This window comes from Colobus angolensis, unplaced genomic scaffold, assembly GCF_000951035.1.
Source record: "Colobus angolensis palliatus isolate OR3802 unplaced genomic scaffold, Cang.pa_1.0 Scaffold89, whole genome shotgun sequence".
NCBI lineage: Eukaryota > Metazoa > Chordata > Mammalia > Primates > Cercopithecidae > Colobus > Colobus angolensis.
In genome coordinates this window covers 1-9369 of record NW_012122820.1, presented here as the reverse complement: position 1 = coordinate 9369, position 9369 = coordinate 1, and positions in this window count along the sequence as shown.

Genomic DNA, 9369 nt, shown 5'->3' with positions numbered 1-9369 from the left:
TGGCGTGATCTCGGCTCACAGCAACCTCTGCCTCCTGGGTTCAAGCGATTCTCCTACCTCAGTCTCCTGAGAAGCTGGGACTACAGGCATGCACCACCATGCCCGGCTAATTTTTGTATTTTTAGTAGAGACGGGATTTCACCATGTTGGCCAGGCTGGTCTTGAACTCCTGACCTCAGGTGATCCACCCACCTTGGACTCCCAAAGTGCTGGAATTACAGGCGTGAGCCACCGTGTCAGTCCGAGATGCAGGGATTCTAAGAGCTGCCTGGTACCTGGTCCCTTGTCATCCCACCTGTCCTCAGCGGTGAGGGTGTTTTGCAGGCCTGGGCCCCTCCCACTCGATGTTTGGATGGAGGTCGTGTCTGCACCAGCCCCGGCCCCTGCCTGGAGAAAGGGTGTAGATCCCGAAACTTCTTGCACCCAACTCCTGCACAATGGGGACAGCTGGTAGCCCAGGCTGAACCTCGATTCTGAGGGGTGTGGGGACCCCTGGGACCCACCCCACGCCGGGGCTGGGGCCACGTGCACCATAGGACCATAGCTGCTTCCACCTGGCTGCACCCTCTGTGGTCTGGGAACTTGATGCTGAGGGAGGCAGTGAGAGCTGGTTCTCAGGAGGCGGAAGCAGGTGGAAATGTCTCAGAGCACAGTAGCCTGTCAGCCTTCCCATGTGGAGAAAATAAAACCCCCGCCAAGTATCTCCAGGCCAGAAAACCAATACTGTTCATTCTGGCCTTTCTACAACAGCGTTTCCTAGTTTAAACAGAAATGCACCTGCTGGCGAGGGGCTCCCCGCGTGGCTCGCTCTGGGACAGCGGCCACTGCCGAGGAAGTGCAGGGAGCCTCCGGTCTGGCGTTGTCGAATTCCCCTGCTCATTGCGTCTCCTCCGGGCTGAGCCTGATCCAGGATATTTGTCCCGAGGCCGGGTCTCCCACCCCCACCAGGGATGTTCCATTTGATTTCCTGAAAATAGGAACACCAAGCTGGTGACTTGCTCCAACTTCCTCTGGCCGACCAACGCCAGCTACAGGGAAAGCTCCTTGGAACCACTGTGTCCCAGCGTCTAAAATCCACTCATTCATTCATTCATTCCTGCCGCACTTCCATGGCTTTTTATGGGTGGCCCCTACTCTGCATCTCCCAAAGTTCTAAGCAGCTCTGTTCAGCCTTGTACTTGCTCATAGCTTCACCTGACAAATAAGATATAACCTCCCTGCAAAGTGAACCGCCATTCAAAGGCAAAAAAAACCCACAGCCAGGATGGCCCTGTGTGCTCATTCGTGACATGGGGACTGGAGAAGAGAATGCCAGCAAGCTCCCTGGAGCCCAGATGTGCCCTGAATGCTACCGTGGAGCTGGTCCCCCACAGGACATGGAGCGTCCAGACCTGGCCCGGGACTGCCCAGCAGACGGGGCTTGACACTGAGGGCTCTGACTGCCGCTTTCCCGAGGCGCTGCCGTCCACTTCCGAGGGAGTCCAGCTGGGAGACTCAGGCACCGGAGCTGGCCCAGTGAGAAGCACCGCATGCCGCTGAGGCTGGGTGGGGATTGGTGGCCGCCGTTGGGCAGGCCTGGTGGAGCTCCTCTGAGCCTGTGCACACCGGCCGGGCACCTGCTCCCCTGAGGCCACCCACGAAACGTGGACATTCCTGAGGCCGCCCACGAAACGTGGACATTCCTCAGGCAACCAGTGGCTGTTTTCACCCAGATGGAGGCAAAGGCTGGGCTTCTCATGCTCTCTCCAGGTGTGGGTCCCCACGAAGAGGCAGACTGCCCACGCCCAAGGGCTTCTCACTGGACTCTGTCCCTGGGCAGACTCGGACACACAGCCTGGATACTCCCCTGTCTGACACCAACAGGTCACGTCAGAACCCCAAAGCCTCTGACTTTGAACTTGGCTGCACCACTGCCTGAGCCCAGATTGAAAGGGGCCGGGTCTTTGCCTGGGCACCGGTCCCTGAAGGCCATACTGGGCATCTACTTTAGGTTCCCAGAAGCAGCAGCTGACACTCTGCAGGGCGGGAGACAGGACCCTCAGGCTCCGAGTCGAAAGCAGAATCTCCAGGACCTGCTTCAGAGGCGCACAGGCCTGGGTGTTCTTGTGTGCGATCTATGGGGAGCCACGAACGAGAAGCAGACAGCCCCCAGGGCTCCAGGTCTGGCTCAGGAAAGTCACGTTTCTCCCCACCAGTCTGCCCGGAGACCTCACCTGCCGACTCTCGCTACAACCCCAAGCTCTGGCTCTGGATGGGGCTTCTTCTCTAAATGCCAAGGCACCATGAGGAGACATGAGGGGAAAGACAGGAATGGCTGCTAACAGGGAGACCAAATCCAGTCCCAAGGAGCCACTGACCAATAGCAGCTTAAACCACACAGAGCACTTCCGTCAGACGTGACCTGGCCAAGCCAGACAGACTCTCTGAAACCCAGGGCGTCTGGATGGGGAAACTGAGGCCCAGGGAGAGGCTGGTTGGGAGTGGAGGTCACCTGGGACGTTACCAGCACCGGACTTCACTCAGGCGGGTGCAGCCAGGCCCACATGGAGATGACAGCTTCTCCTTCATCTTCCAAGGCCCATCTTCCTGGCAATGCCCAGGCTGGCAATGATCAGCTTCTCAGCAGGACTCAGATCCAGGGGGAGTTCGTGAGAAGGGCCAGGGCTGGGTCAAATCCACTCCTCGTGCCAGCTCCTCTCCCCACCTGCCCCCGTGCCATACTTCTCCGTGTACCCCTCATTCCTGTGGGAGAGTCTGAGAGAGGCTGGGGTCCCTGCTGCAGAGGGCACCTCTGCCAGGCAGGGCTGCAGCTGCCTTCACTGAGCACCCACTCCACCAGCAGCTGTGCTGAGCTCCTTCCATGATCACCCCACAGCCCTAGGGGGAGGGGATGGAGCTGTCCCTCCACAGACATAGGGGCCGCGAGCTCGGGGTGGAGCCGGCTGCTCCAAGTGGACTCGGGCTGATGGAGGGGCCCCCACTCACCCTGACTCTGTGAACCCCAAGGCCCAGTGGGGACCCAGCCTGGAGAGAAAGGGCCTGTCCCTAGAGGGCCTCCTTCTAATGGGGGTGATGGATGGTTGGCAGGTGGTCAGATGCGAGATAATTCACATTGTAGAACCTGCCTGGAAAATCAGTGGGACCGTGAGAGATGCTGGGTTTGGGAGGGCCGCGTGAGCCCCAGGATGGCTTCGTGGGGAGGGGACGCAGGTCCCGATGTAGAGGATAAGATGGAGCCAGCCGTGGATAAGGGTGGACCACGCGAGACGCTCCCTGGACCCCCACGTCACAGCACTGCTGCATGGTGCTGGTATCACCTGCTTGTAGACACGGACGCCAGGCTCAGAGAGCACCGTGACTGTGCCTGGGGCCCCAGGTGGTGGGAGACGTGCTATGGCTCTGCAGCAGGGCCCGACCCCAGGGGCTCAGAGAGGCAGTCTTGCAGGGAGGTGCCCGGCACGAGGGCTGCTGCTCGTGAGCCCCGAGGCAGAGGCTACTGTGTGCTCCTGAGGGTGTCAGCCACCAGGGGCATAGGCACCCAGTCCTGCCCCACTGCTCATCCTTACACGTGCCCATACCCTTCAGGCACCGAGTGCCACCAGCACTTGGGTCCATGAATGGAGCAGGTCTCAGGATCGGGGCATCCTGAGACCTATCTGGGATAGGTCTGGACATGCTGGGAGCTATCTTTTTATTTCCTTGGCAAAATGTACTGTTTAGTTAGAAAACATCCAGCACTCACCATTTCTGATCAGCGAGTGGGAAATGTGTGGGAGGCACACACTACATCCCCCTCAGGCTGGCCGGGTGTCCTCCGGGCTCTGTGGAGGGGTCTGCACAACCACGTGCTGGATGTACGCCTGGTGCAGGGAGCCTCCTCCCTCTGCCTGGGCACCCCTGGTCTGGGCTCTGACCCACGAGCTGGGGGCTGATGCACCTTGGGGTCTCCCGGCAGCTCCAGGGTGGCAACCTGGGCTGGGGTTGGGGTCAGGGGCTGTCTCAGGGAGGACATGAACTCTCAAGGCAACATCTTAAACCCAGGGGCAGAGGGGAACATTTGCAGCTGCGGCCCCTTTCCATGACTTTGACATAGAAAGAAGTGAGAGGCAGTCAGGGCTGCTACCTCGGACCCCTGGGGCCCCTCGGGCCAAGTGCTCCCTGCTGCAGGGACGGAGGCGGAGTCCCACCTCTGGAATCACTGTCTAACGCCTGTAAAGCCAGGAACATGGAGCCAACCCTGGCTGACTGCTCTCAGCAGTAACTTCCCTGAGCAGACCTCTTCTCCTGACCTGGCTGAGAAGTGAGAAGTGGTGAGAAGAGGAATTCTCACCCCTTAATACTATTTTCCTCACCCAGATCTCTTGAAGGGCCCAGGCTGGCTGATGTCAGGAGACCCCAGGCTACCCCTATTTCAGAGGCAAAGCCCAGGCTAGCCCAATGTCAGAGCAGAGCCCAGGCTAGCTCCATGCTGGAGGCTGAGCCTGGGTACTGTCCATCGTTGGGATGTTTGGAAGCACCAGGACAGTCTGCCCTCCACATTTCTGTACAGCGAGGCTGCAACACGGTCAGACTGGGGTGCGGCTGGGGCTGGGTCAGAAACCATCTGCCCATGAAGAGTCCCCTTCCAGAATCGATTGTTTCTCTAGACTTTGGGGGCCCTGGAATCAAGTGGGGAACGAGAGCCTGAATGCCACAGGTCATGTGCTCTCTGCCTCTGGGCGCCCTGGGACCCCCAGTGTCTCCATTGTGTGTCTGGTCCTGCAGGCTGAGGTCGCAGTGCCTGTGGGCCCCTTAGATTGTGGGGTTCACATGAGTTCTCGGAGGCTGCATGCTGTGGTGGTGGTAAAGTAGAAAGGCGGGCCCTAGGAAAGAGATGAAAGCAGGGCAGGGAGGGAGAGTGGACAGCGTGAGGCTAGCCTGCCAGAGCTCGGGGCAAATGCCCACTCCCACCTGGCTATGGCTGAGGAATGGCCAATTTGGCCCAGCCCCAAAGCGCAGGGAAAGAGGGGGAACGTGCGGGGGTCTGTGGGGCCAGGCCTGTGCACGCCAACCCACCCGAGCGGAGAGCAGGTGAGACAAGGAAGGAGTTCCTGGCAAATTTCCCTGAGCCCTGAGAATTTTTTAGAAGTTGCCACGAGTGTGTGGGCGTCTGCGATTCTGTGGTCAGGCTGCTGTGTTTCAGGAAGTGCCAGACAGAAGTGGTGACACCAGCCAGCAACTTGGTCTGGGGAAAGTGGTGGCTGCAGCCAGTGTGGTCTGTGGCTGCTGGTGACCCAGAAACGAACACCTGAGTGTGCAGGGCAAGAGGCGGGCCGGGGCACGCAGGGCAGAGCTGGGGAGGGAAAGGGGAACTCTCGCTGCCCAGGCCTGGATCCGCAGAGGAGACAGGTGACTGGTGGCACGGGGGCCCACAGGCAGCAGGCACCCGCCATCCCCCCCTGCCTCCACAGCTCCCGGGTGGCTCCTAAGCACCCCTTGGGCGGCCACGGAATTGTCAGAGTGGAACGACTTAGAAGTAAATTTGAGTTGAGTACCAGCCACATTACCCTGCAGAGGCATGGCCTCCCAAGGTCAGTGCCGGCCCCAGCCCCAGCCCGTCTCAGGCCTGTTCATGCTGGACTGGCAGCTGTTAGCTTGGCATCGTGATCCGGTCAGTCAGAGGGCAGTTTGGGCACAGGAGTGCAGACATGGCTGCCCTTCTCAGCCCCTGGCAGGTTGAGAGCCGGGTCTGGGACGCTATAAAGCATGGCCGTCACTTCCACTGGGCCCTGGTGAGCTGTGATAAGGAGGTGACTTTCATGCTGATGACCAGGAATATGTTTTGCTTATTGGTGTGAACAGACTCGTTTCACAGAACACGCAGGCATCCCCTGAGTACCGGCCCAGCAAGGAGTATCAGTGGCTGCGCCGTTCCTGCTTAAATGAGCAAGTCGCCCCCGGGTGCTTCCCGGGCTCCCTTGACTCCCTGCAACCAGGGAGGCGGGGGCCTTGTCCCTGCTATGGTCGCTGTGGGACTCCCGGTGGGAAGGACGGGTCTGCATGAGTGCCAGGTGGGTCTTCCTTCCTGGTCTTTTCTGATGTGGATGGAGCCACACAGCCTGGAACCCCTGGTGCTCGTGACTGAGACCTTCTCACAGCCGCATAGGGGAATTGCCCGTGCTGGGTGAGATGAAGCCAGCGGGAGGGCACGGCTCTGCTGCCCTGGCCTACTCCCCAGCTGGGGAGATGCTGAGCCAGGGTCCCATGGCTTGTCTTGATGGGGCACTGGCCCAGATGAGTGGCCAGGGGTCTCCCAGGGCCCTGCCCACCTGCCTGTGATGAGAAAGCCCCTCTCCAGCTCAGTGCGTGAAAAGACAGGCTGGAGCCCCAACTTCCCGACCGCCAGCCCAAACCACGCTGGCACTTGGTGACCAGGCCTCATCCAGCAGCCCTGTAGCTGGGTTGAGGTGGCCCAGGGCTGTCCAGGGAGGCAGCTGAGAAGAGGGCTGCAGAGGAAGCGGAGTAGCAAACTCAGTGTGTCTCCAGTGGTGCCAGGTGCCGCTGGGGTGCCAGATGTCCTGGGCTCAGACCTACCCTCACGGGTCATATAGACAGCGGTGTCCCCCTCCTGGGGTGGGGGGCACTCCTAAGGCAGAAAACGCGTAGGACCTCGAGCACAGCCCTGTGCAGCTGTGTCCCAGGGGAGCCCAAGCACTGCATGTGTGCCTTATGGGGGGCCGGGCTGGGCTACTGGTCCTTCTAGTGCCCCCGGACTCAACTTCCACATCCACGGGATTGACAGGATGGTCTCCTCCTCCAGACACCCTGGGACCCCCGTGCTGCCCTGAGACACGGCCACTTCAAGACGCAGCCACACAGTGTGGGCCGCAGGCAGCCTCTGGCCCCGACCAGGAGGGTAGGATTTGAGGGGAGCAGGGGTCGGTGTGCGAGATGACTCTGTGGAGTCCAGGGTGACGTATGGGGGTCCATCTTCCCCTTGGAATGCCCTGGGGGGCTGCTTGGGTGCCCCAGGGGAGCCTCGTATCACAGCTCACTGTGTGGGTCCCCCTGCACAGTGGGTGGCCTCTGCTTGCAGTGTGGACTTGAGGTCCCCTCAGCATGTGACAGGGGTCTGGGACCAGTGGAACGTCACACTCCCTGTCTCCCCTCCTCCAAACAGCTCAGTGGGCCCTGGCTGGGACACGCCACTTTCCCGCGAAGCCCTCGGGACCTGCCCCACGGCAGTCCTGGCTGCCTGTCATCCCCAGTGTCCTGGTGCCTGTCTATTTGGGGTGCAGGGTGTGCACCCCATGCTTAGAATATCCTGGACGCCAGGAAGGCCCCGGTGCTTTGAACCTCCACGTGGGCAGGAGCCTCTGCTTTCCTCCTCCTCTTCCACCTTATCTGCCTTCTTTCCTGCCTCTCCCTGGGTTCTCAAACCTCCCTGCTCATGCCAGTTCCCCCCCCGAGGCAGCCTCCTCGCCGTCCTGTCCTCTCCAGCCCCAGAACCCCGCGGGCCGCTTCCTCAGGTCTCCCGCCCGCAGGACCCCCAGGAGTTTCTGTGCGTCATCCCTGGTCAAGTCGGAGCTGTAGGGGAAGGAATGAGGTCACGGGAGGGGAGGCGGCTGGGCCCGAGTGCAGCGGGCGAGGGTCTGTTTCGAATCCACACCTCGTGGCTGATGCTGGAAACCACTGGCAAAGCCCGAGCTTCCCCTCTGCACCTGCGTCTTCCTCTTTTGCTGGCCAGGGCACCTTCCCTCCCTCAGTGCCTCACCGCCTGTGCATTGAAAGGTCATGAGGGAGGGACACCAGGGACTCCCTCTCCTGTACCTGGACCAGCAAGGAAGACACAGCCCCATCCTAGGGCCGCTGAACCCTCCGAGGCTTCCAGAGCAGGGGCGGATGGTGAGTGGGCTGTCTCTCCCTGCGAGAGCCAAGCAGGGTGGGTGTGCTGTGGCCCTCATCTTCCTCAGTTTCCCATCTTTCCTTGTGCCAGCATGGGAGCCTGGGCGGCTTCTGCCCACCACCAGGTGAGACAGTGCCGTGGTTTCCAGGAAGAAGCCCCCCATGGAACCACGTGGGTGATTTTGTGCCCATTTAAAACTATGCTGAGGCTGCTGTCTGCGCCCCTTCTCTCCCAGGCTTTCCAGTAGAGTCTCGAGGGAGCCACATGCTACAGCCATGGGTGCATGGGGTGTGTGTGCTCCCGGGGGACTGTTTGGCTGGGGCTGGGGTCAGACAGCACATTACCCAGGTCGGGATTCTAGGGGGAGTGGTGCTGAGAAGCTGCCCTGGCAGCCAAGGTCACGGGCAGGGTTAAGGGTGGAGCTGAGGAGCCTCTCTCCGCACCCACAGCTGGATGAGGTTCAGCCGGGTCCAGAAAGCTTTGGTCTCTGGTGGGGCATCTGTTGTCCACGTGACCTGCCTCAGATGAATTTCTCAATTTCTCTGAGTGTGGAAAGAACGTGATGGCGTGTGCCTGGCAGGGCTGCCGAGGGCCACATCTCCAAAGGGCCTGGTGCCCAGTGAGCAGAGTGGTTGTGCGTAACAACAGCGGCCAGGCTGCCGCCCCTGTGCCCTGACTTGGCGTCTCCCCGCAGGTGAATGATGGTAGGTGCTGGTCAGGGTCCCCTCATTCCAGAGGCCAGAAGCCAGCACCAGCTGATGTCAGACGAGTGATGAACTTAAAAATGCATTCTTCTCCACTCGCACCTCTAAAAGCTCAGCCTCCAGTGACCCCTCCTGGCCCTGCCCTCCCATCTCCAGCCTGGAGATTCCTACCCTACAGCCCCTCTGGGGGCCCTGGCCTCAGCAGCTGCTCTTCCTGTCATGGAGGGAGGCAGAGACAGCGGCAGTCACAGGATCTCCCCGAGGCCTGGGAAGGTTCCTCTGGGAAGCCAGGCATGAGGGGGTGGGAGGCAGCTCCTCCTGCTCAGCCTCTTGTAGAGAGACCCCAGGGTGGCCCAAGCCTGCAGGATGGGAGCAGACGCCCCTTGAGCTGGAGGAGGCACCAGGTGCAGGAAAGACCCAGGAGGCAGAATTCTCCCATGCCTGCTGTCCCCACCTGTCCCCTCTTCTCTGTCCTGTCCCTGTGACCTCAGGCACAGTCCCTGTCTGCAACAGGGCAGGTGTCCAACCATGCCCCTCCAACAGGGCCGGAAACTGCCCCCAGCCTCTCTTCCTCCTTGCCCGCTCTTGTGCGGGTCCTTCCCAGTCTGTAGAGGGCACTGAGGCCTCCTGTCAACTTGCTGGGGGCTGGGCCTTCACGGAGCTGTGTGAAATCCTTTGCAGGTGAGCAGCTCCCAGCCGAGGGCCCTGTGAGTGCCCCCAGGGTCATGGGGCTGGATTCGATTCCCCACCTTGGGTCTGGAAAATCCTTCTCCTGGGCTG